This window comes from Chiloscyllium punctatum, chromosome 36, assembly GCF_047496795.1.
Source record: "Chiloscyllium punctatum isolate Juve2018m chromosome 36, sChiPun1.3, whole genome shotgun sequence".
NCBI lineage: Eukaryota > Metazoa > Chordata > Chondrichthyes > Orectolobiformes > Hemiscylliidae > Chiloscyllium > Chiloscyllium punctatum.
This window is the reverse complement of record NC_092774.1, coordinates 65,632,380-65,656,567: the sequence shown is the minus strand read 5'-3', so window position 1 is coordinate 65,656,567 and position 24,188 is coordinate 65,632,380. Positions and strand designations below refer to the sequence as shown.

Genomic DNA, 24,188 nt, shown 5'->3' with positions numbered 1-24,188 from the left:
AATGGGCAGGGCTTACACCTCGGATCAACTCTTCCTTCACTCGCAACACCCCACACCCACCTCCCATTATCCCAAGGCACTTTCCCCTGCAATCACCGAATGTGTCACACCTGCCCATTTACCTGCTCCCTCCTGAATATTCAGGGCCTCGAACATACCTTCCAGGTAAAGCAGCACTTTACCTGCACATTTGCCACAATCTATTCTACTGCATTCGCTGCTCACAGTGTGGTTTCCCCAACGGAGCATGAAGCATAAACTGGGTAACTGCTTCGCAGAACATCTCGGTTCTGCCCGCAAAAAAACGCCTTGCGCTTCTGGTTGCCTGTCACTTTAACATGCCACCCTGTTCACTGGCAAACACCTCTGTCTCAGGCATGCAGCAGTGTTCCAGCAAAGCTCAGCTCCAGATGGAAGACCAACGCCTTATTTTCCACTTGGAGATCCTATAGCTCTCCGTCTTCAACATCGAGTTCAATATTGTTTGGACCCAAACTCCCCCATGCCCTTGACCACTACCTCACCCACACGAGGTCTTGTTATCACATAGTCTGCTGTTACACACGACTTATTGTTAGCCAGGAACAGTCTCTATTAACAGTTAGTCACTCTCCTACACAGATCTTTATTCACTCCTTTCGGCCTCCAATATTCTCCCTCTAAACTGGTGGCAAAGAGAGCAATGTGGACTGATATCCCTGAGCCAGCTGTTTGTCTCATCTCCAGGAACAGGGCTCTCTCTACTGGCGGATAATTAAACTATTTTATTGGTGCGCTAACGTGAGGGGACTGTGTAAATATAAACTTTTTCTAAATTCCCACCTTCCGTTGGTCGAACTGTGAGTTCACTCTGAATCACAACACGTGTCACAGCGCATTTGGAAGCCCACCTTAGCTCTGCTGGTTCTACACAGCAAGTAAATGAGAGTCTCTATTCGTATCATTCTCTTGCCTTCTCCCTGTAAATCTCCACATTGTTACTTTGAATACACCGAATTCCCTTTTGTGTTCTTGAATCTGCCACCTTTTCACGGTTAGACAGGGATTCACGGATCCAAACCACTCCCTGTGCGAAAATTTTCTTCCTAATGTCACTTCTTTTCCAAATGCCTTGAAATCTCTGCCAAATTTTTGGGAAATTGAAAGGATTCTCATTCCTGCACATGAGGCTGAATTGATTTAATTTCTAACGTAAAGGACTGCGGATGCTGAGAATCTGAGACAGAAAGAGGAACTGCTGGAGAAACTCGGCAGGTTTGGCAGTACCTGTGGGAGAAAACAGAGTTGTGAAATATTGTCTCTGATTCTCTTTCCACCGATGGTGTCTGACCTGCTGAGCTGCTCCTGCAATTTCTGTTTTTGTTTTTAACTGCAAGTTTATTTCCTCTTTCGGGATGAAACAACCAGACTCGGCATGTGCAGATATTTAACCCTTTCGAAACCTGTGAAGTGATTGGATTCAAACAAACCCAGCAATAATTCACTCTTTCTCAGGTCCACAGGCAGAGAGACCTGGGAAATGAAGCTGTCAGTGTGGTTCTTTATTCGTGGGTCGAGTGGTTAATACGATGTATTTGAGATCGATTGCGGTTTCCCCACGCAGGTGTGAACCTTGCTGACTCGAGTTGAGAAATGTCGTCAAAAACAAAGGGAGACTGTTCCCTGGTTTCGTATTTAAGATTGAAATCCGTGGAGGGGTCGGAAATCTGCAACCCACTGCCTGTCAGGTTGGAACAAGCAGATACCCACAGAGCTGCTTTTGAGGTGATGAGCCAAGAGTTTGGAAATGAGACTCGAAGAGTGAGGGGCGTGAAGTCGTGATCGAAGTTAAGCAGGCACCTGAGGATTAATGTGTTTTATTTGCCAGTGAAAGATACTGCTTCACAAAGTTGGGACTATGGAAGGGAAGCAGTGACGGTGATTATCGTTGGCTGTTCACATTGTGAATGTTCCCATTGCTGCGCATGTCCGTGTTAACGTCAGAACTCTGACCCATGGCGGCGTCAGGTACGCACAGTGCCAGGGGGGCAATGGATGACGCATCTGACTCCAGCTACCTGTTTGAAATGCACCTCACAGCTTCTTCACACACCCCAATTAATCTTTCTCATTGTTCTGAAGCCGGCATACGGTTTGAATTCCTGATCTGCAGGAACGAGAATCTTTTCACTGTCTCGCGTCAGTAAATGTCACTGAGAATATCAGAGTCAAGTCACAGCGCAGTCAGAGGAGAGGAAGCTGAAATAGCCCCACACGCTGCTCATGGGCACATTTCACTTTCCCCAACACACCGCCCCAACCACTGCGGCTCCTGGGAGTGGAAAGGGAACGAACTCTAAAACCCAGTCTCAGCTTTGTAAATCATCAGGAAATAATAAATCAGGTCATCCTTTCGGGTCTTCCATCCTGGGCAGACAGTGTTGATTTTAAATGGCTGTCCAGTCAGTGCCGATTCATTTTGGCTGAAAAAATCTTCCTTATCTCATCCCAGCATTTCTTGCCACAGAGAACTGTCCGGCAGAGTTCATGTATATATTTCCTTGTATGATAGTTTGTACATAACATTCGTTTGCTGGTTGTTTGTATCGGGTATTTCAGGTTCATTAGCCGCTGTTTAAGTGTGTTGGTAGGATTGTGGGCTACCATGATGCTGAGAGGGTTGAGTTGTCCGGACATCATTTCCCAGATGTCTTTAATGTAAAGTAATGTGGCTAGGGTTTCTGCAGACGTTGTGCCCGCTTGTGTCAGTTTGTTGATGTGAAATCGGCACACTGGGTTTATTGGGTAGGCAAAAGTGAGGATTGCAGAGGCTGGAAACCAGAGTTTAGATCAGAGCGGTGCTGGAAAAGGACCTGCATTTCCTCTGCAGATTGGGGGGGGGGGGTGTTGAAACGTTGGGCCATGGGTCGATGGAGTTGATTGGTGCGGGTGTCTGGAGATGTTCCCTCAAGCGCTGTGACTTGACTTTGCGAGGAGTCTCCAGTCTCCCCAATGTAGAGGAGACCACATCGGGAGCAATGGATACAAGAAATGACAATGTTGGATGCAGAGGTGAAAGCCTGCTAACTCCCGCGGCCCAGGTTCGATTTCCGGCCAGCAACGTAATTTTCAGTAGAGCTGACAACTGTTGCTCGCATCTTCCTGGTGGTCGAGTGGTTAGGATTCGGCGCTTTCACCACCGCGGCCCGGGTTCGATCCCCGGTCAGGGAAGCCATTTTCTCGGAGTTTATATGCTACCCGTTCTTCTTAAATGTGCTGTTCAGTTTTTTATTGATTGTCGTCGTTCCTGGGTGTTGCAGTGTGTTGTGGCTCGTTGAAATAGTGTCCTGATTCAGATATGTTTGTATGTGTAGGGATGATTGCTTCTGTAGTTAAGTTCTTGGTTCGCGTGCGTTGTTTTCCTGTAGACGCTGTTTTGAATTTACCATTGCCTGTTCGCTCTACTGTGACATCTAGAAACGGCATTTTGTTGTTCTTCTCCTCTTTTGTGAAATTTAGCGGACCCAAAGTTTGGGTTGGGTCGTTGGAAGGGCTGTTTGTTCGAGTCTCTACATTATTGCTTCTGCGAGGGATCCTCATACTGGTGGTTTCATGGGTGTTCCTATGATTTGTTTGTTGGGCTCGTATTGAATCTGAAGTGGGTGGTAAGGCACAGTTCCACGAGCTTGACAGTGCTATCTTTGGTGATGAAGTTGGTGCTATGTTTGTGTCTTTGGTTCTTCCAGCATTGTCTTCAGTTTTCTTTGGCCATGTTGATGTTAATGGATGTGAACAGGGCTGTTATTTCAAAGGACAGCATTATTCCATCCTCTTCTATCTTAGTGTCTTTGGTGTTCAGGAATTCTTGGATGGAGTAAATGGAGTGGCGTGAATCTTCGACTTGGTGTTTTAGTCTTCAGTGGAGGCCTTTGACTAGTCTGTATATTGGTGTTCCAAGTAGTGAGATTATGGCCTGAGGGGGGCTCCTGGTTTGAAGAGGAGGAGAACAACAATAAACTGCCATTCTGAGATGTCACAGTAGAGCGAACAGTTAATGGGGAATTTCAAAGCAGCGTCGCCAGAAAAACAACACACACAAACCAAGTACTTAACCACAGAAGCAATCATCCCAACACCCACAAACGAAGCTGCATCAGGACATTATTTCAATGAGCCACTACACACTGCAGCACAGAGAAACTACAAAGAGCAGAAGAGAAATACGTATATAGTGTATTCAAGGAGAACGGGTACCCAATAAACCCATTCTGCCGATTTCTCATTGATGCTTCCAAGCTGACTCTCAAAAATTCGGTTTGTCCCTCCATTCTTTCCTGTTTGTTTTTTGTGGGTTTTGAAAGCTTTCCAAATCCTCTGACCGAGTATTGGAGTTGGGAAGTTACGTTGTGGCTGTACAGGATATTGGTTAGACTACTTTTGGAATATTGCGTGCAATTCTAGTCTCCCTCCTATCAGAAGGATATTGTGAAATTTAAAAGGGTTCTGAAGCACCAATGGATCCACAGAGGGGAAGAGACCCTTCTGCTGTCCTGACTGCAGCAAGGGCTTTGCTCTTTCCTCCGACCTGCTGGCCCATTGGTGTGTCCACATGGGGGAGACGTCTTTCAGTTGCCGTAAGTGTAGGAAGGCCTTCAGCAGTTACTCAGCCCTGCTGAGGCACGAGTCCATTCACAGCAGGGAGAAGCCGTTCTCCTGCCACGAGTGCGGGAAAGCCTTCAGCAATTCCTCCGCCCTGCTGAAGCACCAGTGTGTCCACACTGGGGAGAGGCCCTTCAGCTGGCCCGAGTGTGGGAAGAGGTCCATGTTTTCTTGCAACTTGCAGAAGCACTAGAGCGGGCACTGCTACTCATTCAGCCAGGGACTGCACATTGCCAATGAAATGATCCAAACAAAAAACCTAAGACCGCAAGACCATCGGAGCAGAGGTTAGGCCATTCAGCCCGTCGAGTCTACTCTGCCATTCGTTAGTGACAAAAGTAGTGCAGATGAGATTAGCTACAGTGTGGAAACAGGCCATTTGTCCCAACAAGTCCACACCAACCCTCCGAAGAGTAACCTACCCAGTCCCATTTCCGTCTGACTAATGCACCTAACTCTATGGGCAGTTAAGCATGGCCAATCCACAAGACCTGCACATATCTGGTTTATGGCAGAAAACAGGATCACCCAGAGAAAGCCCACGCAGATACTGGGAGAATGTGCAAACTCCTCACAGACAGCCAACCAAGGCTGGAATCAAACCTGGGTCCCTGGCGCTGTGAGGCTGCAGTGGTAACCACTGAGCCACGACATATTGCAACCCGAAGCTGCAAGCAGGAGGTTGGGAGAATACAGCAAGCCAGGCAGCACCAGGATGTGGAGTAGTCAGCGTTTTGGGTATTAACCCTTCTTCATGACTGAAACGTTGACTTCTCTGTGAGAAACGATTTACAGGAATGTTGCTGGGGGTTGGAGGGTTTGAGCTACAGGGAGAGGCTGAATAGGCTGGAGCTGTTTTCACTGGAGCATCGGCGGCAGAGGAGTGACCTAATAGAGGTTACAAAATCATGAGGGACATGGACAGGGTAATAGACAATGTATTTTCCCTGGGGTGGGGGTGTCCAGAACTAGAGGGCCTAGGTTTAGGGTGAGAGGCGAAATATATTAAAGGGACAACTTCTTCATGCAGAGGGTGGTATATATATGAAATGAGCTGCCAGAGTATATGGGTCAGGTGCTGTCAAAAGGGACTAGATTAATTGAGGACATCAGGTCAGCATGGACAAGTTGGACCGAAGGGTCTCTTTCCATGCTGTACGTGTCTCTGACTACTGGTCCTGATGTCAGTTTAAATTAGAGTCCAGGTAACTTTGAATAGTTCAGTCTTGTGGCGCTCACCTCCTGAAACGTTTCAGATGAATCCCTCCAAGCGATACTCTTTAAACATGCTGAGTTGGACAAAGTATCCCATCAAGTTCAACACAAAACTAGAGTTGAAGATGTCAGAAGTCAGAACACCAAGGGGACCAAAACTGATCACAATATTCCAGGTGCAACCTCATCAACGTCCTGTATAACGACAACATAACTTGCCAACATCTATACTCAATTCCCTAATTGATGAAGGCCTGAGAGCTGAAACCTTGCTTCACTGCCTTGTGTACCGATGTTGTCAGAGATATAAGTCCTTCTTTAAACTGATCCACAATGCATCTGCTGGGAGCCCAAAAGCAGAGAAGTGCTGCCTGAGTGCGCTGGGTAGATAACCCAGAGGTCGATGGGTCAAAACCATGTGATGCTATTGCTCAATGTCTCCTCATTTCCTCTCCCCCACCTTGTCCCAGATCCAACCTTCCAATTCGACACCAACCTCTTGACCTGTTATACCTGTCCACCTTGCTTCTCACCTATTTGCTCCACCCTCATCTCTGATCTATCACCATCAATCCCTACCTCCATCTACCTATTGCACTCGCTGCTACCTTCCCTCCAGCCCCACTTCCTTCCTATTTATCTCTCAGCCCCCTTGGGCCACCCTTTATTCCTGATGAAGAGCTTATGCTCTAAACCAAGACTGTGATGAAGCAACATCCTCAACAAATAGGAAATAGCTCCCAATTCAGATTTCATCCCCTCTTCTGTTTCCCAGTTCCTTCAGAAATAAGAAATGTCTTTTTCTTCCACTAGAAAGTGGTCTTCCCCTTTGCGCTGTCCGAAGTGTTATCCCTCACCACTACTTCAGACACCTTTTAAGAATTCTTTCAACCTGTTTTTCTAACAATTGTGGAGGTGACCAAAAGCAAACATTTCACTTCTCCTCAATGTCCCATTTCTCCTCCTATGAGCCATTTTGTCATGTTGTCTATGTTACAAGCAGCCGAGTGCACTTGGTTTCTGAATTGAAATTTGGCCATTGAAGTGAACAGGATTAATATTATTGATGGCTAGCTGTGTTTGCACTAACTGTAATTATCCACCAATACGATGTCTTTTGTTCCACCAAAACTGAAAACAATGATCTGTGTTTATATTGCATCGGATGTAGAAAATCATCCCAGCGATCTTCACGTTATTCTAGTTTACTGAGGCCATAACTGCATTGCGTGGCAGTTTGATGTGACTAAAACTTGGATGGAAAGAATATAGATTGATGAGAAGTCACAATGACAGAGTGTGTGGCCACAATCGATCTGTCTGGCTTGATTATATGAGTGGCGGCTCTTCAAGAGCAACTTCCACTCCATCACTTCAACCAGCAAGAGGAGATAAGTGTGAACACACATTCCTACTGTGACATATACGCATTGCTTCGATGTTATTGATCAAGATCCTGGAACTCGCTCCTGAGCTTTTATTATAGACCACATCATATTTGTGAAGCAATTTAAGAGGCAGCTCACCACCACTTTTTCAAGGACGGTTTGGGAAGACTTGCTGGCAGAGCCAATGATATTCACATGATATTGGAGACGCTCTGATCATATGAATAGATGATTGGCTAACCAATGATATAGTAGGGGTAAGGGTTATGTTCTGGATCGCAAGTTGTAACTAGCAATGTACCACAGGGATCAGTGCTGGGGCCAAAATTATTTACAATATGGATATGAATGACTTGGATAAGTGAAGTGAATGTCCTATTGCCAAGACTGCAGTAGAGACAGTTGATTGGAATGCAGGTGATGAGGATGACATGGAGAGGGATATCGACAGGTTAAGGAAATGAGCAAAACCTTGGCCGATGGAACAGAATGTGGGAAAATGAGGTTGTGCACTTTGCCAGGAGGAAAAGTGCTGAATGTTAAATGGAGAAAGCTGCTGAATAGGAGGATTTGCAAGCTCGCATCCATGAACACTTCATCCAAGTTCAGTGAGTAATAGGGAAGGCAAATGGGATGTTGGTTTTTAAATGGAGTATCAAAGTGGGGAGGTTATTATGAACCGAAATCAGACACCAATTAGGCCACAACTGAACACTGGGAACAATTTTGGGCCTTTTAGCTAAGGAAAGATATACTGGCATTGGAGGCAGTCCAGAGAAGGTTGACCAGGATGGTATCAGGGATGGAAATAATGTCTTATGAGGAGAAATGAGTCGGTTGGGCCTGTGCTTAATAGCAGTTAGAAGATTTCGAGGAAACATTATTGTCACAAACAAGATTCTGAGGAGACGTGACAGGCTAGATGTGGGACAGTTTCCCCTTGTGTGTGAGTTTAGAACCAGAGGGAATAACCTGCAAATAAGGGATTGTATGTTTCGGACAGCTGTTGAGCCTGGATTGTTATGTGCATTCAAAACTAAGATATATATTTTTTTAAATGAGAAAGGGAACTGAGGATTATGGGGAAACAGCGGGAAAGTGAAGTTGATGTTTACCAGAACAATAATGGGATACAAAGTGCGACATCCCATGAATGAATAAAGGAAAATATTCAGGAAAAAATTGTCATTGAAGGGAAGATTGGGATCTAGTGATAATGGTTGAGCAACCCACAGATCTTCTGAGAACACAAATTCAAATCTCATCATGGCTGCTCGTGTTCAACTCATAAAAAGACCTGAAAGTGAAAGTTCCTCTCGGTCCTGGCAACTAGGAAACAGTTATTCACTAAAATAATGAATTGCAGATGTTGGAGATCAGCAGCAAAAGGCAAAATTGCTGGGGAAACGCAGCAGGTCTAGCAGCATCTGTGGAGAGAAACCAGTTAATCTTTTGAATCCAGCCAAGTTTTGAAGGACCACTGGACTCAAAGCAGTAACACTGTTGTCTCTTTATAGATGCTACCAGAATTATTGTGTTTCTCAACAAACTGTCCTTTTTAGGGCAGGAAATCTACCATTCATGAATCCTGCATGATTGTATGCACGTCCTGCGTGCCCCCCCCACTCCCCCCCCCCGCCCCCACACACACACGCACACACACACACACACCCCTTGTGTCTTCAGACCTACTATAATGTGGTTGACTCTCAACTGCCTTCTAGCATGTAGTCACAATTCCTCTGTTCAAGGGCCATGAGGGATAATGAGCAAATGTTGGATGTGCTCGCAATCATCACATCCCACAAAATATTTTCTCATTACTGAAAAAAAAATAGATTAATGAAGGACAGCCAAAACAAACTGCTATGGGAAAGTCATACCCAAGTAACCTGATTTGCCTGTTGTTATCTTTTTTAAAGTCATCTTCAGAGAGGACATTGATTACACCCCTGTTGGAATACTGCAGGCAATTCTGGGCTCTCTGGTACAGGAAGGAGGTTATGAAACTTGAAAGGGTTCAGAAAACATTTACAAGGATGCTGCCAGGGTTGGAGGGTTTAAGCTACAGGAAGACGCTGAATCGACTGGATTGTTAAGTGCATTTAAAAACTATTTTTTTTAATCCAAAAGGGAATTGATGATTATGGGGAAACAGCGGGAAAGTTAAGTTGATGTTTACCAGAACAATAGTGGGAGACAAAATGCGACATCCCGTGAATGAATAAAGGAAAATAGTTAGGAGAAAATTGTCATTGAAGGGAAGATTGGTTGAGCAACCGAGAGAACTAGGTCTTCTGAGAACGCAAATTCAAATCCCATCATGGCTGCTGGTGGAATTTATGTTCAACTAATAAAGAGATCTGGAGGTGAAAGTTTCTCTCTGTCCTGGCAACCAGGAAACAGTTATTTACTAAAATAATGAATTGCAGCTGTTGGAGATCAGCATCAAAAGGCAAAATTGCTGGGGAAACGCAGCAGGTCTGGCAGCATCTGTGGGGAGAAACCAGTTAATGTTTTGAATCCAGCCAAGTTTTGAAGGTTCACGGGACTCAAAGCAATAACACTTGTTTCTTCATAGATGCTACCAGAACTGTTGTGTTTCTACAGAAACTGTCCTTTTTAGGGCAGGAAATCTACCATTCACGAACCGTGCATGCATGTATGCACGTGCGTGCGCATCCAGACACGCACACACACCCACACACACACACACACACACACACACACACACACCTTGTGAAGGGCTCGGGAACCATAAGAAATAGGAATTGGAAAATGCCATTCAACACCTTGAGCCTGCTTTTCCATTGAATAGAATTGTATCTGATCTGACATTCCCCACATTCACTTTCCTGCCTTTTTCCTGTAACTGTTCATCCCCCGACTCTTCACGAATCTATTGATCCTCGTTTTAAATGTGACATGAAGGCTGTCAACAGAGTTACTGAGATGGGGGAGGGGGTGCTCAGGTCGAACTTGGGGACTAAAACAATGGCTTCACACTTCACAATATTTAACTAAGGGAATGTTTATAGTTTATAGATAAAAATTCCTGAAGAAGGGCTCATGCCCGAAACGTTGATTCTCCTGCTCCTTGGATGCTGCCTGACCTGCTGCGCTTATCCAGCAACACATTTTCAGCTCGGATCTCCAGCATCTTCAGTCCTCACTTTCTCCTAGAGAGGCCCATGGAGTCTCACAGAGTGACACAGATGTACAGCACGGAAGCAGACCCTTCGGTCCAACTCGTCCATGCAGCCCAGATATCCTAACCTAATCTAGTCCCATTTGCCAGCACTTGACCCAAATCCCCATAAAACCTTCCTATTCATATACACATCCAGATGCATTTTAAATGCTGTAATTATACAGCCTCCACCACTTACTCCAGCAGCTCATGCCGTACATGCATCACCCTCTGCGTGAAAAGTTTGCCCCTTAAGTTCCTTCTACATCTTTCCCCTCCCTTCCCTAAAACTATGCCCTGTAGTTCTGGACTCCCCCATCCCAGGGAAACTAACTTGTCTATTTGCTCTATCCATATCCCTCATGATTTTATAAACCTCTATAAGGTCACCCCTTAGCCTCCGACACTCCAGAGAAAACAGTCTATTCAGCCTCGCCCTATAGTTCAACCCTCCAACACTGGCAAAATCCTTGTAAATCTTTTCTGCACCTTTTCTAGTTTCACAACATCTTTCCTATAGGAAGCAGATCAAAATTACATGCAATATTCCAAACGTGGCCTGACCAATGTTCTGTACAGTGGCAACATGAGCTCCCAACATCTATCCTCGATGCTCTGACCAACAAAGGAAAGCATACCAAACGCCTTCTTTTCTATCCAATCTGCCTGCGTCTCTACTTATAAGGAACTATCAACCTGAACTCCAAGGTCTCTTTGCTCAGCAACACTTCCAAGGAACTTACCATTAATTGTAAAAGTCCTGCTCTGATTTGTTTTTTCCAAAATGCAGCACCTCATATTTATCTACATTAACCTCCATCTGCCACTCCTCAACCCTTTGGCCCATCTGATCAAGGTCCCTTTGTAATCTGAGGTAACCTTCTTTGCTGTCCACTACACCTCTAATTTTGGTGTCATCTACAAACGTACGAACTATACCTCCTCCGTTTACATGCAAATCATTTATAAAAATTACAAAAAGTAGCGGACCCAGCATCGATCCTTCTGGTACACCATTGGTCAAAGGCCTTCAGTCTGAAAAGCAACCCTCCATCACCACCCTCTGTCTTCTTTCTTCTAGCCAGTTCTGTATCCAAATGGCTAGTTGTCCCTGCATGCCTTGAGATTAAACCTTGCTCACCAGTCTCCCATGAGGAACCTTGATGAATGCCTTCCTGAATTCCATATAGATCACGTCCATCGCTCTGCCCTCATCAATCCACTTTGTACTTCTTCAAAAAACTCAACCAAATTCGTGAGACCTGATTTCCCAAGCATAAAGCCATGCTGACAATCCCTAATCAATTCTTGCCTTTCCAAATACATGCAAATCCTATCTCTCAGGATTCTCTCCAAAAACGTGCCCATCACCAATGTCAGGCTCACAGGTCTCGAGTTCCCTGACTTTTCCTTACCACCTTTCTTGAATAGTGGCAGCACATTAGCCACCCTCGAGCTTTCCGGCACCTCACCTGTGACTATTGATGATAGAAATATCTCAGTGAAAGGCCCACCAATCACTTGCCCAGTTTCCCTCAGAGTTCTAGGGTACACCTGATCAATTCCTCAGGATTTGTCCACTTTTATGCATTTCAAAATATCCAGCAATTTCTTATCTGTAATATGGACATTTTTTCAACATGTCACCATCTACTTTCTCACATTCTATGTCTTCCATGCCCTTCTCCACAGTAAACACTGATGCGCAATATCCGTTCAGAATCACACACCCCACCCCCCGCCCCCCATCTACTGCAGCTCCACACAAAGGCCGCCTTGCTGATCTTTGAGGGTCCCTATTCTCTCCCTTGTTATCCTTTTGTCCTTAATGTATTTATAAAAACCCTTTGGGTTATCCTTAGCTCTGTTTGCCAAAGCTATCTCATGTCCCCTTTCTGACCTCATGATTTCCCTCTTAAGTATGCTCGTACTGCCTTTATACTCTAAGGATTCATTCGATCTCTCTGTCGACACCTGATATATGCATCCTTCTTTATCTTTACCAAAATCTCAAATTCTCCAGCCATCCAGCATTCCCTACACCTACCAGCCTTTCCTTTCACCCTATCTGGAATATACTGTGTCTGGACTCTGGTTATCTCATATTTGAAGGCTTCCCATTTTCCAGCAGTCCTTTAACCTGCAAACATCTGCCCCCAATCAGCTTTTGAAAGATCTTGCCTAATACCTGAGTCTTGCTCAATTTTAGAACTTCAACTTTTAGATCTGATATATTATTTCCAATCTCTATTCTAATGTTAATTGAATTATGGTTGCTGGCCCTTAGGTTTTGCACCCTCGCCAGTATGTACATCCTCATTGTGAATTAGAAAATTTCCTTGTGCACTCTTTACAAATTCCTCTATTTGGCGGATAGGTAAATGGGCAGGAGTATACCTTGGTTCCACTCTTCCTTCATTTCCATCAACCCTACCCCTATTCCCACCACAACAGTCCAACGACACTTTCTCCTGCAACTGCCGAATGTGTGACACCAGCCCATTTACCTGCTCCCTCCTCACTACACAAGGACCCAAACGTACCTTCCAGGTGAAGGGGCACTTTACCTGCACTTCCCACAACCCAGTCTACTGCATTTGCTGCTCACAATGTGGTCTAATCCACATTGGGGAAAACGAAGTGTAAACTGGGTGACTGCTGCACAGAACATCTACGTTCTGCCCGCAAAAAAGACCCTGAGTTTCCAGTTGCCTGCCAATTCCACAGCCCACCCTGTTCCCTGGCCAATATCTCTGTCTCAGGTTTGCTATGGTGTTCCATCGAAGCTCAGCACCAGCAGAACGAAGAGCACCGAATATTACACTTGGGGACCATACATCCTCCGGTCCCAATATCGAATTCAATAATTCTAGGGTCTGCAATCCATAGTATCCTCGTCCCTTCCACACACACCAAGCCTTGTTAGAACATAGTCTTTCATTATACACTACGTATTCTTAGCCACGAACAGTCTCCATTTACCATCCCACGCGGATCGTTATCAACTCCCTTTTCTGACCAACAGTTCTTCCCTCGCTTTGGGCTCTGTCCTGATCTGTCATTTACTGCATCCGCCTTCCTCCCACGGTATTTCCTGCATATAAACCAACGTTTTCCCGATCACCATCAGTTCTGTAGAAGGGTCACCCGCAACTCCTGTGATTTTTGTTTCTGATATACAGCATCCACAGTTCTTTCACCTTTTTATTGAGGTGGAGTTAGAAATTGTTTCGAGAGAAAGAAGGAGAGGGGGGAGAGACAGAACAGACATGAACTGTTGATCTCGGTTGTTCGTCATGACGTAAAATCATTGTTGTACGATCATTTCCCTTAAGCATGAATAGTGGGTGAATGCCATCCGTGAGCTTGTGGCGCCATCGTAGCGCGTCTGATTCCTGATCTGAAAGTTGCTTGTTCAAATCACGTCCAGCGCACTAATATCCGCTTCTTACATTGCAAATTAAGAAAGGAGTATTTGTTGAGCCAAGCCTTCCTTCCATGAACTTTCAATCACACGTGAAGCTTTGCTGTCAGTTTGATTTGTGAACACAGTGTCTGGGAGGTGGTATGCCCATTGTTTGGGTAAATGCTCAGCTCCCCCAGTTCATCACGGGATTCAAACACAGCCGCCTCCCTCTGGGCAGCCGTTTCATTCAGTTGGTGACAGCACGGTGAGAATAACATAATACCAATTTTTTTACAACATAATCCAGAGACTCCCAGCTTTATGTTTCAATCTATCAGGAGAGTGAATGCGAGTTCAGATAGAAATGTTTCCCACCAACAGCATATCCTTTCCTCTCACTGGACTCAGTTAAAATTATCTTTATTCAACAGAAGGAGCGGAAACTACAGTCTGACAGCCCCTCTCCACATTAACGGTGAGCCTGAATTTTATAAACGGTGTCAGTAAAATCCAATGGCGGACATTGATTTGGTTCAGTCGATATTTTTGCCAAGCGTAATTCACCGAGAGGATGCTGCTGTGTGAAACTGTGGGAATTACTGCAGGGCCTCCTGCGCATGGAACACACCACAACTGAGGTGTTTCACCTTCAACAGTTTATTCCTGTCTCGGAGAAGAGGGGTTTGATGATTTGGATCACAGCAGCCAGACAGAGAACAGCAGAAGAGCACTCACACCTTCACAAGCTTGTCACCACAGCTGGGTCACCGTGGCCCGTGTATCAGTATGGGATAGTAATCTGCATCTTCTGACTGGAAGCACAGCAAATTGGAGTGCTGGTTGGACTATCACACAGGAGAAAACGGCTTCGACCTATCAACTGGAATGGCTCCCAATGTGCAACTCCGCTCACCTCAACTGAATAACTGGAAACAAATTACTCAGTGATTCAAAGGAATACTCGGTTTTGAATCTGCATTGTGTCATGTACCTTCGAGAATTATGTCAAAACACCTTCATTGCTGTGATGGAGTATCCTGTTGGGCAGAATATATCCGTTGTCAAATTTCCTACGTTTTCTTGGTCCAACTCCGATTTCACTCAGAATCACAAAATGTGTGACAGCGCAGACTGAGGCCATGCAGCCCACCTTAGCTCTGCTGGTTCAACACAATATGTAAATAAGTGTCTCATTCTGTCGCCTTCTCCCTGTAAATCTGCACATTGTTACATTGAACATGCCCACCGATTTCCCTTTTGTGTCCATTGAATCTGCCTCTTTGTCACTGTCAGACAGCGACTTACTGACCCCACTCCCTGTGCGAAAACGGTCTTCCTAATGTCACTTTTACTTATTTTCCTGATGACTTTCAATCTCTGCCAAATTGTTCTCGATCCTTTCAGGCCTGGGAGCATTTTCACTGCGTTATTTCCTCTGTTTTAAACCCTAAATGACGTGGAAAACTTCAATCAGACTCGCTTTCAGCCTTCTGTTCTCCAAAGAGAGCTGCCCCAAACTATCCAATCTACCTTCATGACTGACAATCCTCATACACGGTAACATTCACTTCAACCTGTTCAGAGCTGTCTGCAATGACTTCCCTCCCCGCTTCCTGAAGTATCACCCTCAGAATTGAGCGTAATACAGGTGGAGGATTCATTCAGACTCGAATTGCGCGGGCGAAAAGTCTGCAATACTTGTTCTCACTTTGAGCAAGTGTTTCCATTCGCCGTGTTCACTGCAATGATACCTCTGTCCCATTCCTAATTCAGGCAGTCCGATCTGATTTAACGAAGCGGCTTTTTGAGAAAACTGACCCGGCATTTTTGCTCAGGTCAATTTAAGAAATGAGGGTTTGCCTGGAATTGGAGCCCGGCACCTCCCACCCGTCTGTATAAGCTAGAAAACCCAAAGCTAGCATCACACCCCGAGACCAACGAGCCAAAAGTCATGCATGCGCCCAGCTCCTGAAGCAACTGGGAGTTGCTCAGTACGAAATACATTGTACATTGCTCCCAGAATTACAAGTAGTAATGAGTTTCAAGAACATCTGCTTCTCTTTCTGTCTCGCTGCTCCCAGGACACTGCTGTTTGCCCCGTCCCGAGGGACCGGGCTCTCTCCACTGGTGGATAATTGAACCATTTCGTTTCTCCTTGCCAGCTGTGCTGGTGGAAGGCAGAGCCCATTCGCTCTTCTGCTCTCTCTCACTATGACGTGAGGCAGGAGAAGTCAGTTACAGTCATGCGTAGGAAATGGGCAACTTTGAACTTATTCCAAAGATGCTGTGATGCCGGCACAGAGAGAAATGGACACCGGAGACTCTTTCCTCAGGCAAATTGATATGAGTGTATTTTGGTGCAGCCTGTTTGGTGTTCAGAATTTGTCTTGACACAGCAATCCTGCAGAAAGTCTTTTATTACACGGACGTTGGTTTATTTACAAGAATGGACCAAACCAGCAAGTCATGTGTTACAACTTCATCGGTTCATTGCCATCAGAGGGAAGAGGTTTAAAACTTGAGTTCAGAACACACCGACAGAAAACTGGACAAGACAACTCAGAGCTCCGAAAGTGTGCAAGCGCAACTGTATAAATTTGACTTGTGTATCAATGTGACATATTTAAATCAGATACCCGACGTTTTGGGAAGCAGATGACAAGGCAAGGAACAGAACAGAGCGCCGTTATACGGGAAAGCTGTTATAGACGACATTAAGTGAAAAGGAGAAAATGGTTTCGCTTCTGGGTTATGATCCCAGCATGCACCCGCTGTGCAATTCTCCTGCTTTTCCAGAGAAGTATTCAGCTTTTCATCTGGCGTGTGACTTGCATGTTCGAGAATGACGTCAAAAGATCTTCACTGCTGTAGTGTCACGTGCTGTTGTGTAGACATGTCGCCGATGTGCAAATATAAACTCAGAGAGCAATGTTCACTGGAGACTCTGAGCCAGCTGAACTTGCTCAGTGTGAAATACATTCTACTTTGCTGCAAGAATTGCAAGCAGCAGTTTCCAGAACATCTGCTTGTCATTCTGTCCCCGGGGAGCTGATGTTTGTCTCATCCCCAGGAACTGGACTCTCTCCACTGGCGGATAATGAAACCAATTTGTTCCTACTTGCAAGCTGTTCTGGGAGCGGGATGCGGGGGGTGGGGGGGGGGGGGGGGGGTTGGTGGGTGTTGGAGGGAAGAGTCCATTCGCTCTTCTGCTCTCTCTCTCAATCCCTTGCGGTGAGAGGTATCAGTTACACTAATGCGTGGGAAGTGAGCTTTGATTGTGAACTTTCTCCAAATGTCTGATATCAGAGAGACAGAAAGATGCTGTGCTGGCAGGACAGAGAGAAATGAACACCGAGGACTCTTCGCCCAGGTAAATTCACATTGATGTGCAGCCTGCTTGGTGTTCAGAAATCGTCTTCACGCAGCAATCTTACGGAAAGTCTATTGCAAAGTGGGCATCGCTTTCTTTGCTGCGACCGTGCAGCAGTTAACATCTGAGCCCCAAGTGTCCCAGGTGAAAAGAATCCGAGTGAAACCTTCACTCACTGACAGCTATCCCCACGACCCTGAGCTGCAGGCAGTCCCCACGGGACTGCAGGCGGTCCAACACGGAAGGGACGGTTAAAAATGAACGTTATTGCTCCCTCAGTCTGTCCCAGAGGCAGGCAGTGGGACGGCATAAACGCGTAGCAGCATTCTCCAGCCGACAGAGGCGTTCAGCCCATTGAGTCACGGCGACTGTCTGTCACTTGTCTCTCTCTGAGGTTACTCACAATAAGTGATATCTGTCCTAATAGTAAGGAACTGTATCTGAGTGGTGATACAGTTTATGAAATGCTGATCGTCTTGTCATTCTCGTCCGACCCAGCGTGGTGAATTACTGCAGGAAATGGATGAAGCTGCAAGGCATGTGTTTCAACTTTATCAGCTCATTGGCATCGCAGAGAAGTGGTTTTGCGAATCAGTGCATAGGAAACCGACTACGAACAGGAATAGACCACTCAGACCTCCAAAAAGCATGTTACTGGAACCGTGTGAGTTACGCGAGTGTATCGGTATGATAGAGGGCATTCAGACACTCAGGAAGTAGGTGCAAAGGCAAGATACAGAACAGAGCACAGCACCATTACAAAAGGAAGCTGCTCAAGGAAGCATCGAGCAACAGCAGAGGATGGTTTCAATCCATCGACCGCTGGGTTACTCCCAGCACGAAACCGTTTTCCACAGTTCTCTTCAGCTTTTCGTCTGGCATGTGGCATGCACGTTCGAGACTGATGTCAAAGATCTCCACTGCTGTCGTGTAATATGCTGTTTCACAGACGTATGGAGACTGTGTAAATATAAACTTGTTTTCTAAATTCCCACATTCTGTTGTTCGAACTGTGATTTCATTTTGAATCACATCATGTGTCACAGCGCAGACGGACGCCATGCGGCCCACCTTCGCTCTGCTGATTCGACACAGTAAGTAAACGTGTGTCTCTATTCGTATCATTCTCTTGCCTTCTCCGTGTAATTCTGCATATTGTTACTTTAAGCATGAACACCGAATTCCCCTGTGCAGCTATTGAATCTGCCTGTTTGTCAATGTTAGATAGGGATTTGCTGACCCTAACCACAGCCTTCCGAATGTCACTTTTAGTTCTTTTCCTCATTACTTTAAAACTCTGCCGAATCATTACTGATCCTTTCAGGTGTGGGAGCATTTAAACTGCGTTACTTTCTCTGTCTGGATCCCGCATGACTTGGAAAGCTTCAATCAGGCCAGATTTCAAACTTCTGTTCTCCGAGGAGAGCTGTCCTAATTTTCCAATCTACCCTCTTCGCTGACATTCCTTAAACACGGCACTACTGACGTCAACGCAATATTCCATCATTTCACTCCCTTGCTTTATGCTCAGTTTGTACTCCAAGCAGCCCAACCGAGTTTAGCGAAGGTGCTTTTTGAGAAAATTAACCGGGCACTCTTACACAAACCAGAAATTGCGGGCTCGTCCGAGATTTGAACCCTGGATTACTTGCAAGCCTCCGCAGTAGAAGACCAACATCAAGAATCATACCCAGATACCAAGCAGCCACACCAACACCACCCACAGACACCTACTCTACCTCTTCAACCAGCTGAGTCTTGCTCAGTGTGAAATGCATTTGACATTGCTCTGAGAATTGCAAGCGGCAGAGTTTCCAGAACAGCTGCTTCTCATTTTGTCTCCCTGCTGCTGTTTCTCCCGGCCCCAGGAACCGGGTTCTCTCTACTGGCAGAAAGTTAAACCGTTTTGATTCTAAACTTTTCTCTAACACCGGAGTGACCAGTGACAAGCATTGCTCTCCTCAGCATAGGATACAGAGAACAACAGAAGACCACTCAGACCTCCACGTGGGTGTCATCTCAACTGTGCACATTGGGCCAGTCTATCAATGTGAAATATTTATGTCGAAGTGTTTTGGGAAAGAGATGAGAAGGCGAGGTGCAGAACACAGCGCCGTTATACGGGAAAGCTGCTAAAGACGACATTGACTGAACAGGAGAGATGGTTTTCCTTCTGGGTGATGCTCCCATCACGCACCCGCAGACATATCGCCGTCGTGCAAGTATAAACTCTGTCTAAATTCCCACATTCTGTTTTTCGAACTGTGATTTCGCTCAAAAGCACAAAATTTCAACATTCGCAACGTTCAAACTTTAACGAAGTGCTCATAGATATATTTAGCGAACACCTGGAAGAAATTCTTCCAAACTTACCTGGGGAATTTCGGTTTGAGTGCTCTTGAACTTTAAGTAAAAGGACGGGAAATTTGCCTCGAGGCTGTGTAATGTGCAGATGTGTTCCCCATGTAAACTGATAGTGGTTGACCATCCCAGTGCTTCCCGGTGCAGGGCTGCCCTGACCCACAGGGAGGTTTCTTTGATAATCTGTCCCGGGAGCTTTCAGCCGCACCGTGACGTCATAGGGCGAGCCCCCGCTGATGGCCTACAGCTGCTGTGACACAATAATGATGCTGGCCCCGGAACATGAATACAAATTAGTTCGTGAGTCACGTGGTACTGAATCATTCTATGGAATGTTCTTTCAACTTCACGGATTTATATATGAGAGGAGGTAAATGGGCAGGGCTTACACCTCGGGTCCACTCTTCCTTCACTCTCAACACCCCACACCCACCTCCCCTTGTCCCAAGGTACTTTCTGCTGGAACCGCTGAATTTGTAACACCTGCCCATTCACCTGCTCCCTCCTGAATATCCAAGGGCTCGAACATACCTTCCAGGTAAAGCAGCACTTTACCTGCACATTTACCACAATGTAGTCTGCTGCATTCGTTGCTCACAGTGTCGTTTCCCCAAAGTAGCATGAAGCATAAACAGGGTGACTGCTTCGCAGAACATCTCGGTTCTGCCCTCAAAAATAGGCCTTGAGCTTCTGGTGCCTGTCACTTTAACACGCCACCCTGTTCCCTGGCCAACTTCTCTGTCTCAGGCATGCAGTAGTGTTCCAGCAAAGCTAAGCTCCTCATGGAAGACCAACGCCTCATTTTCCACTTGGAGATCCTATAGTCCTTCAGTCTTCAACATCGAGTTCAATATTGTTTGGACCCGAGCTCCCCCATGCCCTTGACCCCGACCTCACCCACACGAGGCCTTGTTATCACATAGTCTGCTGTTACACACGACTTATTGTTAGCCAGGAACAGTCTCTATTAACAGTTAGTCACTCTCCTACACAGATCGTTATTCACTCCTTTGTCCCTCCAATGTTCTCCCTCTGAACTGGCGGCAAAGAGAGCAATGTGCACTGATATCCCTGAGCCAGCTGTTTGTCCCGTCTCCAGGAACCGGGTTCTCTACACTGGCGGATAATTAAACCATTTTGCTGTTGCGTTGACGTGAGGAGATTGTGTAAACATAAACTTTTTCTAAATTCCCACCTTCCGTTGGTCGAACTGTGAGTTCACTCTGAACCACAACACGTGTCACAGCGCATTTGGAGGCCCACCTTAGCTCTGCTGGTTCTACACAGCAAGTAAATGAGAGTCTCTATTCGTATCATTCTCTTACCTTCTCCCTGTAAATCTCCACATTGTTACTTTGAACATGACCACCGAATTCCGTTTGGTGTTCGTGAATCTATCTCTTTGTCACGGTCAGACAGGCATTTACGGATCCGAACCACTCCCTGTGCGAAAATGTTCTTCCTAATGTCACTTTTACTTTTTTTCCAAATGCCTTGAAATCTCTGCCAATTTTTTGGGAAATTGAAAGGATTCTCATTCCTGCACAAGAGGCTGAATTGATTTAATTTCTAACATAGAGGACAACGGATGCTGAGAATCTGAGACAGAAAGAGGAACTGCTGGAGAAACTCAGCAGGTTTGGCAGTACCTGTGGGCGAAAACAGAGTTCTGAAATATTTTCTCTGATTCTCATTCCACCGATGGTGCCTGACCTCCTCAGTTGCTTCTGCAATTTCTGTTTTTACTTTTAACTGAAAGTTCATTTCATCTTTCGGGATGAAACAACCAGACTCTCCATTTGCAGATATTTAACCCTTTCGAAACCTGTGAAGTGATTGGATTCAAACAAACCCAGCAATAATTTACTCCTTCTCAGCTCCACAGGCAGAGAGACCTGAGAAATGAAACTGTCAGTGTGGTTCTTTATTCGTGGGCCGAGTGGTTAATACGACGGACTTTAAATCTATTGCAGTTTTCCCACGCAGGTGTGAACCCTGCCGACTACAAAATGAGAAATGTCGTCAAAACGAAAGGGAGACTGTTCCCCAGGTTCTTCTTTAAGATTCAAATCAGTGGAGGGTGAAAGATGTTTCACTCACATTGGGAGTGGTCGGGAATCTGCAACCCACTGCCTGTCAGGGTGGTACAAGCAGATATCCACAGAGCTGCTTTTGAGGTGATGAGTCAAGTATTTGGAAATGAGACGAGAGCAGTGAGGGGCGTGAAGTCGTGATCGAAATGAAGCAGGCACCTGAGGATTAATATGTTTTATTTGCCAGAAAAAGATACTGCTTCACAAAGTTGGGACAATGGAAGGGAAGCAGTGACGGTGATTGTCTTTGGCTGTTCACATTGTGAATGTTCCCATTGCTGCGCATGTCCGCGTTAATGTCAGATTTCTACAGCATGGCGGCGTCAGGTACGCACAGTGCCAGGGATGCAATGGATGACGCATCTGACTCCACATACCTGTTTGAAATGCAGCTCACAGCTTCTTCACACACCCCAATTAATCTTTCTCATTGTCCTGAAGCCGGCATACGGTTTGAATTCCTGATCTGCGGGAATGAGACTCTTTTCACTGTCTCGCGTCAGTAAATGTCCCTGAGAACATCAGAGACAAGTCACAGCGCTGTCAGAGGAGAGGAAGCTGAAAGAAATCCACACGCTGCTCACGGGCACATTTCACTTTCTCCAACTCACCGCCCCAACCACTGCGGATGTTGGGAGTAGAAAGGAACAAACACCAAAACCCAGTCTCATATTTGTGACTCTTCCAAAAATAAGGAAACTGTTCATCCCTTAGGATCTTCCATCCTGGGCTGATAGGGGTGATTGTACATGGCTGTCCAGTCAGTGTCGATTCTTTTTGGCTGAAAATATCTTCCTTATCTCATCCCAGCATTTCTTGCCACAGAGAACTGTGCGGCAGAGTTCATGTATATATTTCCTTGTATGGTATTTTGTGAAATAACATTCGTTTGCTGGTTGTTTGTATCGGGTATTTCAGGTTCATTAGCCGCTGTTCAAGTGTGTTGGTAGGATTGTGGGCGACCATGATGCTGAGGGGTTTGCGTTGTCTGGACATCATTTAACAGATGTATTTATTGTCAGGTAATGTGGCTAGGGTTTCTGCAGACGTTGTGTCTGCTTGTGTCAATTTGTTGATGTGAAATCGTCACACTGGGTGTATTGGGTAGGCAAAAGTGAGGACTGGAGATGCTGGAAGCCAGAGTTTAGATCGGAATGGTGCTGGAAAATCACAGCAGGTCAAGCATGTCGCGAGGAGCAGGTAAATCGACGTTTCGGGCAAAAGCCTTTCATCAGGAATAGAGGCAGGACGCCTTCAGGGTAGAGAGATAAATTCGGGGTGGGTGTGTGCTGAGGCGAAGGTAGCAATGAGTAAAATATGTGAATGGTGGTGCGGATGGAGGTGACAGGTCAGAGAGGAGTGTTTAGCGGATAGGTGGGAAGGGAGATTGGCCAGTGGGACAGGTCATGAGATCAGTGCTGAGCTGGAAGGTTGGAACTGAGGTAAGGTGGGGGAAGGGGAATGAGGAAACTGGTGAAGTCCACATTGATGACCTGGGGTTGAAGTGTTCCGAGGCGGAAGATGAGGTGTTCTTCCTCCAGGCGTCGGGTGGGGAAGCAGCAGCGACGAAGGAAGCCCAGGACCTGCATGTCCTCGGCCGAGTGGGAGGGGGAGTTGAAATGTTGGGGCACAGGGCGATGGGGTTGATAGTTGCGGGTGTCCCAGAGATGTGAACTTGACTCTCCAGTCTCCCCAATGTTGGAGTGATCGCATCGGGAGCAATGGAGACATAAAATTACATTGGTGGCTGTACCGGTGAAAGTCTTCTTCCGACCCTGGCCTGGGTTTGATTCCCGGGCAGCGAAACAATTTTCAGCAGAGATACCAACATGTGCACATGTTTCCCTGGTGGTCTAGTGGTTAGGATTCGGCGCTCTCACCGCCGCGGCCCGGGTTCGATTCCCGGTCAGCGAAGCCATTTTTCGTGTTCGGGTCACTACTGTCGTGTGTGGGTGTGTGAGACTCTGAGTTTCCAGTCACATTGACGTTTAAAACCTAACTCAGCAGACCGACCGCCTCCTCCTTGTTGTCAAAGCCAACAATATCCAAGTCCTGGTGAATCAATCGACTGTCAGACTTCGATGTGATGTTTGGTCTGAGATTTCTGCCTCCAAATTCTTCTCTTGTAATATTCCTGTGGAAAGAGATTGCAAAGGTCACCGCTTTCAGTCCACAATAGAAAATCAAAACACACAATTCTAATTTCTGTGGATCATTCTGACCTCTCTTAATAACCAAGATCTTTGTGCTGATCTATTTGTAAATATATTCAGCAGGGAAATGTGGTGGATTGCATACTCCATGAAGAGTTCACATGGACTCAAGTTGTTGAATGGACATCTATCATGCTGTATTGACGTTCTTACTGAAGATATACAATATTCTGCGGTTAAATATTACGAGCCCAGAACCAACTGCAAAACAGGCTTTTAGAGCCACAAACATTCCATCAAATACGTACCATATACCCCAGACTTATCTGTCTTATATTAATGCACGGTTGTCTTAGATTCCCAGAAGACTCGGA

General features: G+C 45.8%; 1 non-coding gene across 1 annotated transcript; it reads left to right on the top strand.

Annotated features, from left to right (window-relative positions):
* The first annotated feature begins 23,503 nt into the window (after positions 1–23,503).
* On the top strand, positions 23,504–23,575 carry trnae-cuc (transfer RNA glutamic acid (anticodon CUC)). Its single transcript has one exon. It is a non-coding gene; the product is annotated as a tRNA-Glu (tRNA).
* Positions 23,576–24,188: the final 613 nt, after the last annotated feature.